The following is a 19756-nucleotide window of genomic DNA, read 5'->3' on the forward strand; positions in this document are numbered from 1 at the left end:
AGACATTCCTGGGTGCTTATTGGCTAATAGAAAACTTCACTGAAAGAGTAATCTATAAATGAAATTTACTAAAGAATTAAACTTCAAGAAGTGTCCTCCCCAATAAAAATAATATAACAATAAACATTGTCATTTTGATTTTTGCTTTCTTTTAAAGGAAGACTACTTTTGGTTTATGTTAACTTAGAATTCATTTATTTGTATTACCATAACTTATACTTGATATTTGCTTTTATGAACTTTTAAAATTTATTTTAAGTAAAGTTATTTTTATTTAGGCTACTATTTGAAAGTTGAAAAAAGACACTACCATAACTCTAAATAAACAATACCCCCTGTCTACTTCACTATTTTTGCTTTATGCACATATTCTGAGAATCATTTTATGGTGTTTTTTTTCTCATTAGTACCATTGAAAAATAAATATATATTCTGGATTTCAGAAATTCAAAAAAAGAAAAATCAGGCACTTGTGTTAAGCTCACATAGTATTAAAAAAAGCTTTGAAGGTATGGATCTTACTAAAACCAAAGCAAACTAAAAATAATTTCATAAAAATAATTTCATACAACCTTCATGAGGAAGTTTAGGGAGATGCAGAAAGTCTGAAAATCTTTTCAATACCTCGTGATTTTGATACTTGAGAAGTGACAGGATACTTAATGCACTAATTAAATGGTAAACTGGTCTTTTAGAATCATATATATATATATATAGTATATTGCTAATTAAAACATACTTTGAGTAGATTAATCAGGTAACTGTTAAACAAACTATCTAGTCTTGTTTTCTGCATATTACAGAATTCCATTAACCCAAAGAAATGTAATGTCCTACATTTCCTCAGAAGAACTACCTAGGAAGAAAAAGAGAGCTTTGGGAAATATGCTAAAACATAGGTTACTTAATGAAAGAAGCTAATAATAATTTTAGAATTTAAAAGGAAGATGTCCCTGATGGCATGAGAAATGGGACAAAAAATTTCATGTGTAAGGGGAGAGGAACAGAGCAATCATTACTATTCAGTGGCTAATCTAGGCAGCTATCACCTAAAAAGTCACTGCAAAGACAATGCAAATAATCATATTTTTTCCCAGGAAAGAATATGCACAGAAAGAGCATGGATGCCATAGACATGGACATTGATCAGAAGGAAATATATATATATATATACTATTTCTTTATTTCATTTTTCTTAAATAATTAATGACTTTTATCCAGTTGCCAAAATATGTCTTCAACTATAAATGAAAATGTACATTACATATTTACATAACTAGGATTTTTTTTATTAATTATACAATTTTGGAACTGTTAAATACTTATGTTTGGAAAATGATTCAATTCTACAAGGCATCTGAATTTAATTTTGTGATTGTAAGATCAACATCAGCATTTTAGTTCCCTTCTTTATGAGTAATAAAACCTTAAATTAGTTGTAATTTATCTACTTTCCATTTTTTTTTATTTTACAAAATAATATGTACTCCTTAGTAAAAATATTACAGTATGTTAATGTGGAATTCTACTAAATGAAACCTCAATGTGAACTTGGGAATGCTGTTTCTCCTAAGAAGTGCTACCACTAAAATTTGGGGAAAAAATAAGTATTTCACTGAATTACAAAGCAGAATTTTGAGTTATTGTTAAGAGTAATTGTTCACCTTGCCATCTTTGGCATCACAATGCATAGATCTCCGAATTTCTCGAAGAATTCACACATCTAAGAGGAAAAAAAGCAAACTACACAGAACAGTTCTTCCACTGTGAAAAATAGCAAAATTCCACACCTACAAACAAATTGCAAATTTTCACATATTTGCTCCAGGCAAACATTTGCAATTTTCACAGCAAATAAGGCTTTTGGCACCAATACACATTTTTTTTTGTCTTCTCCCCCCTTGGAAAAAAAAAAAATGACTCTCCCTATTTTCAGAAAACCAGAAAAAACACATGAGGCAAAATTACTGATAATATCATGCTTATTCTAGGTATTTTAATTTTGATATCTACCCACATAAATATTAGTTCAACATGACTGTACTTATTTAAGAATTCATGATTTATATAGGGACCCCGAAAATGAAACTGAACTGTTATTGTGACCTGGGATATTCAGTTTCATTCTAATCAGAGATATGGTTCTTAAAATGTTGCTCAGTTCTTTCAGGAAATAAGATTTTTTTTCAGTAACCAAATATGAAGCAAAGTTGGATTTACCCTATTTTTTTTTTCTTTTAGTACTATAAGTCACAGATTTTCAAGCAAAGGACAATGGGTTTCCCAGTTAGCTATGAAGTGCAGAAAAATATTTTTTCTCCTAATACTTACATAAGCATTTCTTTACATTAAAAAACAGACACACATCTACAGATAGTGCAAAACTATCTCTATACTACTTACCTTTAATTTACCTTCTAATAAAGTCTTCTTGACATTTGCATAATTATAAGACATAAGATGAGATCTCCACATAACCCATGAACCTATGGGAGAATTTCTTCATGGAAAATATCATCCAGTCTTTATCTATAGTTAAAAAAAATAATATAGTTGAGTGGTTGAGGATTGCCTTTATGATATAGGGAAGGAGCATGTTTTTTAGCTAACATGGGTTTTCAAACTTTTAAAATCTATTCAATGTGTATATAAACCATATTTTTTTCTAATCTAGTCTTCTGTCCTTGAGCACTTAGTTTATTTCCATATGTTGACTTATGTAAATAGTGCTGCAATGAACATAGGAGTACAAGTAACCCTCCAAATCAGTTGCATTTGCATTCTTTGGGTAGATGCCTAGGAGTATAATTGCTAGATGATACTGTAGATTTATTTTTACTATTGAGTAACCCCCATACTACATTCCTACTGAAAGCGTAAGATTACTCCTTTTTCTCTGCAGCCTCACCAACACTTGTTGTTACTGTTTGTGTTGAAGTGAGCTATTCTCACAGGTTTAAGATAGTGTCTCATTGTAGTTTCGATTTGCATTTCAGATGAACTCTTGCCATTTACTACAACATGGTGGAACTGGAGAGGATAATACTAAGTGAAATAAATCAGGAGGAAGACAAATAATAGATGGTATCAATTATTGTGGAATATAGAGAAACGAAACAAAGGGTCTAACAAAATCAAACTATTAACAAAACCCAGAAATGTGACTGTTTGAAGCTACAAGTTGGGGAAGTGGAAGGGGGAACAAATTGGGAGAGGGGAGCAGGAACTATAATGGAGGACTTGGGTGCCTTGGTGGTAGTGGTGTGGCACGGTGCCATGTATCTGAAAGCTATGATCCTATGTCTTGGAATCACATACAGTGTTGTAAACAAATGTCACATACACGTGTGCATACATATAGAACACACACACACATATAAACACACACATACACACCCAAACTATATATATATATATATATATATAAATGCTTCTATTCAATGCTATTCAAACTTACTTAAAAACCATTTTGCTTTATCCAGCAATGTAGGGGTTTGTGTGTGTGTGTGTGTGTGTGTGTGTGTGTGTGTGTGTTTGTGCCCTCACGGGTGTGTTCTTTAAGACAAAGAAATTTCCATGCCTTGTCTGCTTTCTATACAGGACTATATAGTATTAGTATGTTATTTTGAGAAAAGTTCAGGCCCTTCCCCTCCTCAAAATACAGCTTTTCTCTGACAGCAGAAGAGAAGTCCAATCATTTTAGCATGGTTTTTACAGACAATTTCATCTCTAAGTTACCAAGATATTCTTCCATATCTTCTTTCCATTGATCCTCTGTGCTGGCAATACCTGAACATAACGGCACATTTAATCCCACTTGGATGTCTTTGCATATTCTTGTCGGACATATTTTCTCCCCATGTAGTTACCCTGATGAATTCCTCATCACTCAAGGCTCAGATAATATGTCATTTCTTTGATAAAACTTTCACAGTCTCCTATTTGGGCCCTTTTTTATTTTCTATACCTCCACCCGCCCCCCATGATATCACTGTCCTCATTCATTCAGAATCATCTATTTGTCAAATCTGTATTGAGCAGCTAACATATGATAGAGACAAATGCAAAGGTTACTAGGCATCATTTTGCCTTCTCAGAATTTACTGTTGATATTTAATATACATAAACTACTCATGCAACTCAACAACAGCAACAAAAATATGTAATTTTAAAAGAGTAGAGGGTTGAAATAGGCATTTCACCAAAGAATTCATAAAGATACATGAAGATACATTCTACATAAAGATACATTCTACATTACTTATCATCTGGGAATTGCAAATCAAAACCACAATGAGATGTCACCTCACCCTGGTTAAAATGATTATCACAAAGTCAAGAAATTGTAAGTGCTAGTGAGTATGTGGAGAAAAAGAAAGCAAGATGCACTGTTGGTGGGAATATAAATTTGTGTAGTCACCATTGATAACAATGTGGAGTTTCCTCAAAAAAATTAAAAATAGAACTATCATATGATCCATTAATTCTACTTCTAGGGTATTTACCCAAAGAATATTAAAACATTAATATGAAAGATACATGTGCCCCTATGTTCATTGCAGCAATATTCCAAGATACAGAAACAACCAAATAGGCCCAATGCTGGATGGATGGATGAAGTAGATGTGGGATATATACACAATGGGTTACTATTCAATCACTAAAAAAAAAATGAAAAGAAAATATTGCCGTTTGTGACAACAGGATGGACCTTAAGGGACTGTGCTAAGTGAAATAGAAAGAGAAAGACAAATATCACATGATTTCACTTATTTGTGGAATATAAACAGGAGGGAAAAAAACAGTCAAATAAATGATATCAAAACAAATCCTTCGACAATGGCAAGAGAATGGTTGTTACCAGAGAAGATGCAGGTGGGAGGGAATGGTAGAGGGAACCAATTGGTTAGTGGTGGAGGGGGACTAAACATGTGCAGGAGATATGTGGTGCTATAAACAGTTGCTGAGGTGAGAAACTATACACTTTGAGAAGTGTCTAAGCAGCATTGTAAACTAATGTTACCAGAATAAAAGGGAAAAATTAAAAATAATAAGAGACATTGAGCTAATCTAATTATATAGGTAACTTGAAAGATAGAGAGCATCCTTTTATCTGTTACCAGTGCTTTAAAATGGCAAGAAGGGGCCTCCCAAGTGGTACAAGGGGTTAAGCACAACACTGTAAAGCTATCTGCAGCCTCTGCAGCACAAGTTCTATCCCAGGCTATCGAGGGAGTGACCCACATGACGCAGCAGACCTCTCCTGTCTCACCTGCTGCTCCCCTCAGCACTGTATTTCAGTCAGTCTGGCTGTTCTGTTCCTCACTCTATCTCTGGTGACTCCTCTCATCCCCTGCACCTCTGGCCTGCATTCCAGCTCTTGGATGCATAAACAAACAACTTTTTTAATAAAATAAAATAAAATAAAATGGCAAGTACTTAAACTATTTTTTGTATAAATTTACAATGCTTCTCAGTTTGAGGAATATATGTAGATAACAGAATTAATGAAAAATTTTATTTATGAAAAAAGTGGGGACACAAAGGACATAGAATATAGGAATTACTTACATAAATGTAGTTTTTAAAGCTGCAATTATATGCCTCAAAATTGAAAGTATATTAAATTTGCAGAAGGGAATACCCTTCTAATGTGTTTGGGGAAATTCTCCTTTATATCACTGGTGCTATATTAATATTTCCTATAATGTCTTCCTACCATGACTTTAAGCTATCATTGAGAACTAGAGAAAAGAAAGAATTTGACCAAATACCATAAGATTTTCTCTATACAGTTAACTTAGTGCATATTTTAGATGTACCTTACAACATTGAAATATTCTTTTTTTTTAATTAAAGATCTATTGTATTTATTCATGCATACAAGAGCTGGGAGTGTGCCTCCCCGGTGGGGGAGCAGCAGGTTGAGCTCAGCACAGTGAAGCTGTCCACAGCCTCTGCAGTGTGGGTTCAATTTTCAGCCGGCCAGGGAGAAACCCACATGGCAGGACAGACCTCTCCTTTTGCGCCCGCTGCTCCCCTCAGCAGTGTATTTCGGTCCTCTGCCTGTTCGCTCCCTGCCCTATCTCTGGTGAATCCTCTCACCCTCCCATTCCTCTGGCCTATACTCCAGCTCTTGTATAAAAATAAATAAATCTTTTAAAAAAGAGAGAGAGAGAGAGCTGGGGGTGTAGGCCAGAGGTGTGTGTGTGGGGGGCACTCTCCTCTCCCCTGGAGAGGATTCACCAGAGACAGAGTGGGGAGCAGAACAGGCAAATCTACTGAAATACACTGCTGAGGAGAGCAGCAGGAGAGACAGGTCTGCTGTGCCACTTGGGTCAGCTCCCTGGCCGGGGATCGAACTCATGTTGCAGTGGCCGCCTATAGCTTTATAGTGCTGAGACTTGACCCCTCATGCCACCAGAGAGGCCCTGTAACATTGAAATATTCTTTATAACTCCATTTTCTAATCTTTTAAACCATAGGTAAATTGTAACAAATAATGTTGTATCAAAACTTTCAAATGCCAACATAACCAGTTAATCTAGCAGCAAAAACAATAATCAAAATGGGATACTAGGAAATGTCGCCTAATTACGAGACAATTATATAGCCTTTTTTTTATTTTAGAGAAACACTTGACATACATATTTATATCTATTTTATGATTATCACATAGTTATTACTATTATCTACTATGTATTATTTGACATAGATTGAATTTTGACTATTCACCATATACCAAGTGCCAGATATATCTTTACCCTTGTACTAATGCAGGACTTTAATTTCTCATCTGAATTCCTGTGATTATCTAGATTAAAGCCGGTACCAATATAATTTTCACTGAGTATTTACACTAGAATGCTTCTATGCATTAACTTGTTCATCTCTATCAGAACCTAATAAGAAATAGATAATTTTATCTATTATATATATAATATATATAAGCTATAAAATATATAATACATTATATACATTTTATATTATATATAAATATTATGTTATATATAAATTATATATATATAATATAGCTAATATATATATAACCAGTTATATATATTAACTGGTTATGTTTATTATATGAAATAATAAAACTAATTTTCTAGGAATTAAGCCAATTACATCCCACATTCCTTTGCTAGAAAGAATTGGAGTTAGGATAGAACCAAGGTGATCAACGTGAAGAACACACTTTTTTTCAAGACCACACTTTTTTTCCTCTGGCCAAACTGTTCATTGTTACATATTTCATACCAACAGATTCAGTGATCTAGCTACCCACAGTAGAATATGCTTTTACTAACTTCATACTCTGCAATGGACAAAAGGTAAGCTCAAAATAGCTTCCATGTTTTAGTACTTTTCTTCCTTTCTACCGTTGTTTTTGACAAGTCTGTCTCTCATTTGTTTTCAGAAAATAATAACTCTCTATAGCTTAATGCTGTTCTGTGGTTCTGAAACTTCCTGGAAAATGCTGAAACTTCCTGGAAAATGCTCTCACTTTAAACTCTTAATTATTGGTCAGCAATTCAGCACAGCTGCCATGTTTAAGAAATTTCTATAATAACCAGGTAAGTGAAGAGTCATCCTATATTCAAGTACACTATGTACACAATGTTGTTAGCACTTATTTTATTTAGATGCGTTTTCCCCTTTTTTATTAGATTATATGCACTAGGAGGAATGCATTACTCATTTTTTATCTCCATTGTCTACCACATTGCTATATATATTAATGCATTCAATAATTGTTTATTGCTGAACTGAGATGAACTTTAGGAGTTCAAGACTAGAGAGAGATGGACAAAGATCACCAGGGCCCACAGTCTTAATTAACTTGTGTGCTTTGTCATATCAAACATAAAATGAGAGATTTTTTAAATTGTAACAATTCTGAAAGTAACTGGTAAAAGTGCACCTTCATTGAGACGTGGGTAGCTTTTTCTGTATTATTTTTTTATACATGATTTCATCTGATGCTCACACTAAAAGTGTGTGGTATATATTATTATTATCCCAAAATTAGAGAAGAGAAAATTCATATTTAGAGAAGTTGAATAACTTCCCTAGGATCACGTTTACACTACTGGTGTCTTCATACCATTTCAACAGGGGTGAGGGCAGATTTCCCCACACCAACAAGCAATTCTGGGACACAGAAAGGCATATGAAAATTCAGACAATTCTGAGACTATCTACCTAGTACCATCAGAATCTGTAAGTGTTCAGTTTCCCAAGACTGCGCACCTCAGAAGCTAGCCACAAGTCTAGGTTGCCACCTAGATTTCAAACAAACTGACTGCACAGTGGAGGTCTCCCTCTGTGGACTTCAAGTGCTGATCACAAGCCCAGATTATTCTGTGATTCTGACCAGCCAATCATACTTCAGAGGTTCCCAGAACAACTGCTAGGTTATATTAATTTTCTAAAAAAAAACCTACAGAATTCAAGAAATGCATTTACTCACTTGATCATCAATTCATTAAAGATGTGAATTAACAGCCAAATGGAAGTGATGCACAGGAAATAGGAAAAGTGAGCAGAGCTTCCTCACCCCCTCCACACTTAGCATTCTCCCCAGATCTCTTCAGAGAGCTTCACCAACCAAGAAGCTCTCTGAAACCTCACCTTTTGCATTGTTATGGATTGATTTACTCATTGGTTGTCTGAGACTGAACTTAACCTCCAATTCCTCTCCCCTCCTGGAGGTTTTGGGTAGAGATTGCAAGTTCCAAACTTCTAATCACATAGTTGGTGACTTGGCAAACAGAGCTTGTCCTCAGGTGAGTGTTTTACAAAAGTTTTCATTAACATAACAATAGATGCCTTTGGCAGTCTTTATATTTGAATTCTGATGGTTTATTCAATTGAATAGAATAAGAGGTTATATTTGAAGAGATTATGAATTTTGGAAAACAAATCCAGAAATTATTTTCTGGCAGGCAGGATGAAATAAGATTAAATTGAAATAAGGTAAAATCCCTTCTTATTGAAATATCTTTGATGTTAGTATGAGCTTAAGAAAGTCTAATGATTTAAAATCTTCAAAATAATGATTATTAAGGTTAAAAAACAATAATAATAATGTACATATATTATACAAATACAGCTTTACCAAGATCATCAGTGGAAATTGAAGAGAAATAACTGTGACAGAGATACTGCTTATGATGAGACTGATACAACTCTGTCACCTGTCATATGGATGTGATGAGGATTAACCAGAAGAGGATGAGAAGAGGCTTAAAGTTTGATGAGTAAAGAGACTGAAAATTCTCGGTCTCAGAGGAACGGTCAGGAATAAAGTTAACCTATTTAGAAAAGTTATTATTGAATTTAGGGCAGGACTTAGTAGGAACTTTATGGTTAAACAGAAATATTTAAAAGTTGTTAATTGGATACATTTTATTTCACAAATATACCTATACCTCTGTGCACACATCCCTAAGTGCAAACAGTTCCCATCCTCTGTCCAACGGTGATATGTCCTTACAATGAATTTTTATTTATTGAGAAATAATCTCTGTTAGTATCAAAAATTTCTGATTTCTGCTCCATCCAATTACTGTTTCTAATACATGGACTGCTGAAAATATGTGACTTGAATGGAATATGCTTGTCTTTATCGAACAGAAGGATGGCAACACTTTGTGTAAGTAAAATGTTATAATTACAAAGCTAAGTTAAAAAAATAATATGCAGCATTTAAAATAAACACCTAAAATTCACACTCAAATACCCAAATTCAGATATGTCTATGAATAATAATAATCTATTATACTTGTTTGCCTCTTTTATTCCCCACTTTTATATCCAACTTTTGAAGGGCAGAATTTTAATATATAAAAAAAGGTACTTAAAATTTACTTGAACAAAATCCCTATGTATCATGGAGAGATCAACTATCCACATGATATTTTGACTTGTCTCTCCCCAGGTGGTAACTGAAAAATCAATGGAACATTCTGTTTTAATTATCTTTCTCCAGACACTGATTATAGTACTACTTTGTCACCTCTAGGGGAAGTGTTTACTGAGCATTTCCTATGGGTAAAGCACTCAGGTAGGTGTTGATAGCCATATAAAACAAGTATTCTGACTCAAGTGTCTCAGAAGTCACTCTTTTCTCAAATAATTCATTCCTTACTTGTCTGCTACATTCCTATCACAGCAATGTCCAGCTTTTTATCGTTTTCTGTTATAAACCCACTTTAATAACAATTTTTGTTATTTTTAAAACTGGTGAAGACACTATGATATGTGATAATGTACTGAGTTAAAAAATGCATTTATGGGGCCTCCCCGGAGGCGCAGCGGTTGAGCGCTGGGTTGCCAAGCTGCCCGCAGCCTCTGCAGCGCCGGTTCGATCCCCGGCTGTTCCCTGGCCACCGGAGGAGGGTCCCGCATGGCGCGCAGACCTCTCCTGCCGCCCGCTGCTCCCCTCAGCAGTGTATTTCAGTCCTTCTGCCTGCTCTGCTCCCTGCTCTGGCTCTGGTGAATTCTCTCACCCTCCCGCGCTTCTGTCTGTACCCAGTGCTTGTATAAATAAATAAATAAATAATTAAATAAAAATTAATCTTTAAAAAAATGCAATTATGATGACTTACAAATTTTACAATAATCTAATTCTTTTGGGATGAATTGAGACTATGCTAATTATATGGTATTCAATAGGCAAGTATTCACAGTACTTTGAAAATGGTAAGAGTGTCTTCTCATGAAAGTTAAAACTAATGCTTCATAGAGTTTCTTTTTTCATTCATTGAAATGATGAGCTAGTATGCCTTAAGATGTTGCATAAGTATTATTTTCCATAAGTATGATTCCATAAGTATTCCATAAATATTATTTTCTTACCAAGGTTTTTGAAAAGAACTGGATAGCAAACAATTTGGAGGTTAACCCCTTTAGGACATATGACATTCAAGGTGCTTATATTGTGAAGAAGGACCGAAACCTGTGATCTAGAAATCAGATAAGTTGGTAATTTATTTTTTAAGTTTTTTAAAAAATTTTTATAGTGGCCATCCTTTTCTACATTCTAGGAAAGATTGTTTCGTCAACTCATTCTTCCACCTGTTCTTTTTTGAGAGAGGAATGAGAATGGCTAAAATATAAAAGGGAGAGACAATTTTGGTGACAAAAACAGGAAGGATGATGATTTCTTGCTTTTAAATTCAAGGGAATTTAAGTAAATAATAATCAAAAGGAAATGGTGAGTTGAGGAAGAACCTGAGTTCCATCCAGATGTTTCACTCAATGATTGTATGGTCTTTGGAGGAAATATTAAAAATCTTTATCCCTTGATTTTCTCTTATACATCATGGGGAAAAATTGTGTTCATATGAACCTCACAGAGTGGTTGTTAGATTTAAATAACAGGGCAAGTACTAAGCCTGATTCCTAATTCACTATAAGCACTCAACAAGTTTTGTTTAGTAATAGTCACTGTCCCATCTTCCTCACCATTGTTACACAAAAGGGAATTGGGGTCAGATTTCTGACCCTCCCCTACCACCAGTGTTTCCCAGAAGGAGCTATGTGGCAAGGATCTGAGTGGAGAAAATGCTGAGAGTATTCTGTTCACAGTCTCTTTGAGAAAAAAAGACAGGATGTGGTCTCAATGAACATTTTAGAAACCCAGTATGGCAGCATTTCTTTCTTCTTTAGCAGCCAGAACAAACAGAAAGTTTCTAACTGGGCATCAGTGAAAAAAAATACTACAGCTCTATAAAAAGATGAATTGTGAATTATGCCAAAACAAGGGGACATTCCTGAATACTTAAAAGGAACTGATTCAATGAAGTAGAAGTTTTGTAAAAACAAAATAAAGCAACATGAAAATCATACAACAGAATTTTTTAAAAATCAAGAAAATATTGGGAGTGTTCAGATTTATGATCTCATAAATATCTCATAAAGAATATTTTATATATTTACATGGAGAAATTGTGAGATAGGAAGAATCTAAATCAGAAAACATTGCATGAGAACAAAATTGTAATTGCTTAATTGAAAGAATGGTAGGTTTCAAAAACCACAAAAAAGATGATAGCAGGGTGACAAATAGATGTCAAACAAGGAATTCCAAATACAAGGAGTTCAGTGAGGACTCAGAGGAAAACTACAAGTCAGAAAGATCAAATATAGATAGACTAAATAAACTCTAAGACAAAAACCCAAATAAAAAAATACAATAATTAAATAATTTTTTCAAGAATAAAGTTTATTGGGATGATATATAAAAGTTCAGATTTCTATACGGATACATACCAAGGGACATCTAGAATAAGGAATTTTAGGAGGCTGTTATCTAAATACATATTGATGAAAATGCTTTATCTTAATGATAACACCACAGTATACATAGCTAGAATGATAAACCACAAGACATTGGTTAAATAATCATAAATGAACTAAATATTGTGAATGATAACTTAACATCTATCTCCTAGATCAAAACAAGTTTTATTATTAAATTTTGAAAGTATTTGAGCAAAAATAATGGAATTTCTCTTGTTAATTCAATATGATTTCATTATTCTTTCATTCAATAATTATATATTGAATACTTACATACAGCAGGAACTCTGTATTGAAATGATAATTTCCTTCATTAAAATGTTACAATATTTCCAAAAAGTTCACATTGAAACTGTTACAGAAACAAAAGGAAAATTCAAAAGAATTATAGGGAGGGCCTCCAGGTGGTGCAAGGGGTTAAGGGTCAGCACCATGAAGCTATCTGCAGTCTCTGCAGCATGAGTTTGATCCCCGGCCAGGGAGCCACCCACATGGCACAGCAGACCTCTCCTGTCTCACCCGCTGCTCCTCTCAGCATGTATTTCAGTAGATCTGCCTGTTCTGCTCCCCACTCTGTCTCCGGTGAATCCTCTTACACCCACACCCACCCCTCCGCCCCTGCACCTCTGGCCTATACCCCAGCTCTTATTTGCATAAAATGCATCAAAAAAAATATTTTTTTAAAAAAAAGAAAATAGGGCGTCCCCGGTGGCGCAGTGGTTGCGAAGCTGGGTTGTGAAGCTGCCCGCAGTCTCTGCAGCGCCGGTTCGATCCACAGCCGCTGGCGAGGGTCCCACATGGCATGTAGACCTCTCCTGCCGCCCGCTGCTCCCCTCATCAGTGTGCTTCTGTCAGTCTGCCTGTTCTGTTCCCTGCTCTGGCCCTGGTGAATTCTCTCACCCTCCCGCTCTTCTGACTGTACCCAGTGCTTGTATAAATAAATAAATAAATCTTTAAAAAAAAAAAAAGAAAGTAAAGGGGGGAGAAAGAGTTAAGAGAAGAAAGGCAATCTAAGAATTTATCTGAGTTTCCTACTCACAAACAAGACTGGTCCATCTCTTTGTGGAGCTGGAACATACTGATTTCCAAGAACAAGACCTTCACAGATTTGTCCACCCTTTTCTCAAAGTATGAGGGTCCAGGAATCACAATAATGATGCCATACATAACCTGGGAAACCTTGTCACTTATTCTGTCTCCACTCTGTGTATTTTTTCACTCTAGCTCCATTCTGAAAATGATTTACTCTTAGGTTTATATTGTTTCCATTCAGACAAGGCTGCTATAGTTGTTGGTTGTGTTTCCTTGGGCAAGCCATTTCCCTTCCCTGGGCTCCAATTCTCCCCCTGAGCAATAGTTGGAATTGGTCAAAGTGCCCTTTGTGTTTCTAATTTGTAGGTGGTTTATGGATTATAGCAGTGATTAACAACTTTGACTAAATTTGTAATACTGTGACCAGCTTTTGTTTTGTTTTGTTTAAAATTCTAATGCCTGTTTCTCATTGCCAGATTCTAATCTAAATGGTCTTGGGTAAGGCATGGCCATCGGGATTTAAAAACTGATAAGGTAGAGAACCATGAAACTAAATTAATTTATTGAATGCCAAGAAAGCATATCCATGTAAAAACGTTGTATAGTGGGAGGAAGTTGGTTTACAGTAGCAAAAACTTGGTTCATTTGCTTTTGAGGGCAACATCTTCCAAGAAAATAAAATGCCTGAAATATTAAGATCTTTTGCAAAGTAGGTTCATTAGAAAAGGGTCTTTTATGCCAAAGAAGGCAACTGTCTTGAGAGAATTTCCTCTAGTCATGACAATCACAGGACCAAACATCTAAGGAACAGGAAGAATAGGTGGGACTCCCAAGTGTTAGGAAAGACTGAAAAAGTCTGCCTCGGCAGGACAAAACTCTTGGCCTAGAATTCTCTGCTTTGAGATTAGTCACTTGTTTTTCTCTTTGTGTTGGTCTCTACTAAGGGGCCATCTTATCAGAGAGGCACTACTTGATCATTCTGTCTAAAATAACTTACCTTACACATTCTTGAAATTTCTTTTAACTTGTTGCTGATTTACTCTTCTCTTAAGACAACTTAATGTATTACATAAGTAATTGCTTGTGTGTATACACTGATGCAGCTTCATTCTAGACATTTCTGGTGTATAATATATAGTCAATAGTAATTGACAATGTTAGCAAGACTAGAGTTCTCATAAAAAATAAATTTCAGGGGCCTCCCTGGTGGCACAAGGGTTAAGAAGCAACCTACGAAGCTATCCACAGACACTGCAGCATGAGTTCAATCCCCAGCTTGGGAGGTGATCCACATGGCACAGCAGACCTTTCCTGACTTGCCCACTGCTCCCCTCAGCAGTGTATTTCAGTCAATCTGCCTGTTCTGTTCCCCACTCTGTCTCTGGTGACTCCTCACATACACACCCGCCTCTGAACTGTGCACCAGTTCTTGTATCCATAAATAAATAAATAAATATTTTAAAATAAACAAATAAAATGCTTTGACCATCAGCAATGCTCTCAAAGCACATTTCCTTTCAATAGTTCAGCATCTTCTCCTAATACACTTCCTTCCATCTGCTGTCAGACTTCCACCCAAAACACCAGTTGATTTAGCTACATTTGTAAGAATTTTTATAACTCTGCTTTTAGCTAATATCATAAGAATATTAAAACATATGAACAAACTGGATGAAATAATTTTGTATTGATCAAATAATTATTGAAAAGATCTGTTAATCATATAAAATAAACTTTGAGGTGAAGAGAATGTTGTTGCTGTAATTTAAAATAGGCTTGCTTATTTATATTGGATATTAGTCACTACCATTATCTCAAAACCACTCACTCTAAGTCCTTAATAACCAAAAGATATTATCAATTATCAGTGTACATTAAGTTATGTTTTCCATGTTATGCTATAAGTATGCATTTTATCCAGACATCATAAAATAGTATTCAACATAAAGCCTGGCATGTTCTTGCTTCTTATGTAAAATACTGACCTGAGAGACCCAAGTCTGCCATTTGTTAAAGAGAAATAAGGATTCATAGTTTATGCTACATTTTAGTAGAAAGACAAATTTGAGAGGGTAATAAATCTAAAAATAATTACGTAAACTGTGCTTTCAACTCATGTGGAGGGAGTCATTTCTGAGGAAATAATTTAAGTTAATTTGACAAAGAATGGGGCTCACAGTTAGAAAAAACCTTAAAGAATATGTTTAGTGTGACATATCTACCCATAGTTCATATTTAAAAAAATTAAAAATAGGTAAGTTTGATTAGGGAGAGAAGTATGTGGATATTTAGAATTTAAGGGAAAAAAAGCCTTACTATAGGACATATGTCAAAAGGTCTATCTTCATTTTCTCAACCATCTAGAATCCTCTCCTGAAATTATAGTAATGATAATAATATTAATAATGTATCTAGCATGAGAATAAAATTTTGTGGTGGCTTCAAACCATGTCCACAACTTTTTTGTCCCTCTTCCCATTGAGAGGTAATTTTGAGGTCTCCATCCCTTTAATCAAGACAAACTTTAGTGACTTACTTGTGACGAATGAATACACTAGGGTGATTCTATGTGACTTCCAACTCTGACTCCTCAAAGACATACAACTTTCTTCATCTTGGGTAAATAATTCAGGAGGAGGAAGTAATTTCATGTGGGTAAAGGCAGCCTGCAAATAACACTCTACACTACCATGCTAAAGTGATCACGTGTAAGTGTCCCAGATAAAAGCTTAGCTGAGCTTGTAGCCAAAAGCCAGCATAGGTGACCAACCATATGAGTAGTCAGTCCTCTTAGATGTTCAACCAAGTTGTCTTCAGATGACTGTGCTCTCCAGAGACATCTGAGTACAATGGCAAAGAAACCCAAGCAAGAAACAATGGCTATTATAAAAATAAAAAAAAATGTATCTACTGTAGAAACCCACTTGAAATGTAGAGTTTATATATTCCTTACTAGCTATGTGATCTTGAGGAAAATTATTTAAATATTCAGTGTATTAGCATCCTTATGTGTAAAACGGTCATGATAACACCCCCTTATAAGGTTGTTGAAAGCATTAAGTGAAGTGATAATATAAAATAATACTTAAAGCATAATTCACTGTAAACAATACTGAAGACTTAGTCATCATCAATACAAATATCCAGTACATAGGTGGTGTTCTAGGTTAGAATACCTTTACATAGTAAAAATAACACTCAGCATGACTTTTATGGTTGACCTAATAAATATTTAAAATTCTAATATTCCCTTTATTTATTCATACATTAAAATATTTAGTGTGTATTCTTTAAGAAACATGGCTAACAACTGCAGATATTGAAAATGACAGACATGTTTCCAGCACTCATAGAGATTGCCATTTAATGGAGAAAACATGTAATAACTACACAATTTTAGTACAATGAGATGCATTTAATGCAAGGTAGAGATGACGAAATGAAAACAGCAAAGTTGAAAACCAAAAACCCGGAGGAATCAGGAACTCTAAGGCAATACCTCAGTACCTCATTGATAACTTCCCGTGACTTAAGTTGAAATAGTGGATTTGGGATATGGGCAGGAAGGAGACAAATGTTCCTGTGGAAGAAACAGCATGTACCAAGATTAGGGCCTAAAAGGAAGCACAATATGTAAATCATTTTTCTTTTTTTTTTTTTTAATTAATTGATTTATTTTTAACTGCAGTATCATTGGGGCCACTATAGTGCCTCCGTCACCAATCACCCCTACTCCACTACCACAAACCATCTTGTATGCCTCCATCCCTGTTCCTTCCCCTCCCCCACCCCCGTACTCAGTTCTGCAGTCAGCTCTCAAGGGTTAGTTTTTCAGTTTGTCTTTATCTGACTATTATTTTGTTGCTTTATATTCCACAGATTAGTGACACCATCCAGTATTTAACTTTCTCCTCCTGAATTATTTAGCTTAGCATTATAGCTGAAGCAACATGAATATGTCAGGACTGATGGTAGAGAGAAAGGTACAATCAGAGAGGGAGCAGGGGGAAGATCATGAAGGGACCTCAACTCAATGTTAAGGCCTTGGGTTTATCTTAAAAGTAGGGGCTTTGTGGAGGGGTGTGACAGGACAAGGTTAGGGTTTTAGAAATGTGGCTCTGTCTGCAATGTGAGACTAGATTAATGTAAACAAGTCACCCTAAGTATTGGGGGAACAAGTAGGAGGCCACTGGTGTAGTCTAGGTGAGAGATGATGGCAGCCTGACTGGGACAACAGGAGAAATGATTGGGAGCAACAAATAGATTAAATATCTATATGGGCTTTAAACCTACAACATTAGGGAATCGTTATTTGTGAGGGTAAAGAGAAGTCACAAATGTTATCCGTTTACAATTAGGTCACTGACAGCTTTTGAGGGCCCTCCCAAAGAGGTGATACTGAGTTTGCAGCATGTAATGGATTTTAAATGGAGGAAAGTAGACACTTAGGTTCTCATATTTAGAAGTCATTGGAGGTTTTCTATCTATTCTCCCTCCAAATTAGTATAAAAGGTAAAAAAGGAACCTTTTCTTGATCTACATATAGTCCTGAATTGATCTGAGGTGAAATTAATGTCAAGAAATCTGATTATGTAATGTTTATATTTTTATCTAAGTGACAGAGGCACGTGGAATAATGAGGATTTAAATGAAATTTAATAATGAGGACTTAAATAATTTAATGCATGAGAAAATCCCTGCATTCTAAAACATATTTTGTGATAATTCAGGTCTTAGAAAATCACTTCATAGCTGTTATTATCAATACAGAAAAATGGGAACCTTTATGACATCATCAAAAAAAAAACTGCTTTAAAAGAAAGAAAATCAATGTAATTGATCTAACAATAGATAGAGATAAGATTCTGAAATAAGATTCACCTTGACTGGACTTTTTACTGCTACTTTAATGGATATGTAATTATTTTTTTTTCTAATTAACAAATGTTTCTAACAGATTTAAAGCATTTTCTAATTATGCACACAATATTTTCATGAAATTTTAAAATATTGCAAAGTATATAGAAAAAATCATCTCAAATACTTACTGTTAAATTTAAGTAAATTGTGTTATTATAAAATCATCTAAATTTCAGGTGAGCATCAGCATTAATCAACATGTTTATGTGCTACATTAAGTTCATTGCTACAAGTTCAAGTCTATCCTTCACCATAACATTGTTCTCTTTGTCCAGATCTTCCCACCTCTTTTCTCCCTGCCTTCTGTTAATCACATCTTATAGTCCAAAAGTTTGTTTTTGTTTAATTTAGTTAATCTGCTTTCTTGAAGCCATTTGTTATTTTTTTTTCTGTGCATTCCCTTTGCATTTTAACATAGGTACATACTTTTTTAATATAGATAGCAATATAATTTTACAGATTGCTTTATTTATTTGTTATTTTAAATAATACCCCAACTCATTATATTCTTTGAAAATTCAAAGTAATAGAGCTGATAATATTTTAAATGTCTATCCATTACTCTATTGTTAGATATGAGCTTTAAATTGTCTTCATTACAAATAACCCAGATGATCTTTATACATGATCTAAGAATCATATTCTTAGAAGTGGAATTATTTGATTAAAAAGTATGCCTGAAAGATATTTAAGGTCAGTTGGTTATTTATTAGGGTTACTGCTAGAAAATCATACTATAGAATCCTAGACTAAATACCCCAATCTCCTGTAGTATTGTTTTCTGTTTATTAAATGTGCCTTACAACAAATGATTATTTCAGGTAGATATCATGGAGTTTTTATCCTAGTCAAATGGTACATTTCTCTAAAGTTTGTTTTGAGTACAAACAGATCTAAAGCATGTTTGCACTTCCCTAAAATGGTACTACTTGTTCCCACCCAATGCACAGATCTTTAAAGCTATCACGTTCTCTGTAGGACTAATGCACTTTATTCTACATGACATTGAAAGGCAGTGTCAATTATGATGGATCACGAAGCTCACAACTAATGATACATTTAAAGTCAATTCATTTGTCTCTTTGATCATGTAAATGCGTTGGCCTTCACCATGCCTGCATGATAGGACATTATAGGTACTTTGGAGTCATTTCATTGTACACTTATATATCAGTGCAGCTGCCACTAATGTTTACAAGTCCATGTGCTACATATCCTCATGATATTTTTGCAGAGGTTAATGCTCATGCATAGTAGATATATTTATTAGGCAGGCAATAACAGACCCACAGGAGTCATTACAGCTCTTAAGAGATTAATATCTATGATCACTCCCATTTTATTTTATCTCCTTTTTACTCTATTTAGTGAGCTCTTTTTTTTTTTTTTAATTTTCCACTCATCTCAAAACTATTTGGTACATACTATTGAGTCATATACCTATAGGTTGTAGATTTTAGAAGGTATTTTATTGTCCTATAAGTCAAAACCTATTTCT

The 19756-nt window shown here is 34.6% G+C and overlaps 1 long non-coding RNA gene across 2 annotated transcripts in view; it reads right to left on the reverse strand.

Annotated features, from left to right (window-relative positions):
- LOC119254746 (uncharacterized) overlaps positions 1-19756 on the reverse strand; it is an 85395-nt gene that overhangs the window by 25151 nt on the left and 40488 nt on the right. Inside the window, exon 5 of one of the 2 annotated variants that reach the window (XR_008553416.1) lies at positions 2404-2529. This is a non-coding gene — a long non-coding RNA (uncharacterized LOC119254746). Of the gene's footprint in view, positions 1-2403; positions 2530-16815; positions 16919-19756 lie in introns of those variants that run through there. The other variant, XR_005127339.2, reaches the window with a different exon arrangement.

The sequence above is a fragment of the Talpa occidentalis genome, unplaced genomic scaffold (genome assembly GCF_014898055.3).
Source record: "Talpa occidentalis isolate TD23 unplaced genomic scaffold, MPIMG_talOcc4v2.1 talOcc4.3, whole genome shotgun sequence".
Lineage (NCBI taxonomy): Eukaryota > Metazoa > Chordata > Mammalia > Eulipotyphla > Talpidae > Talpa > Talpa occidentalis.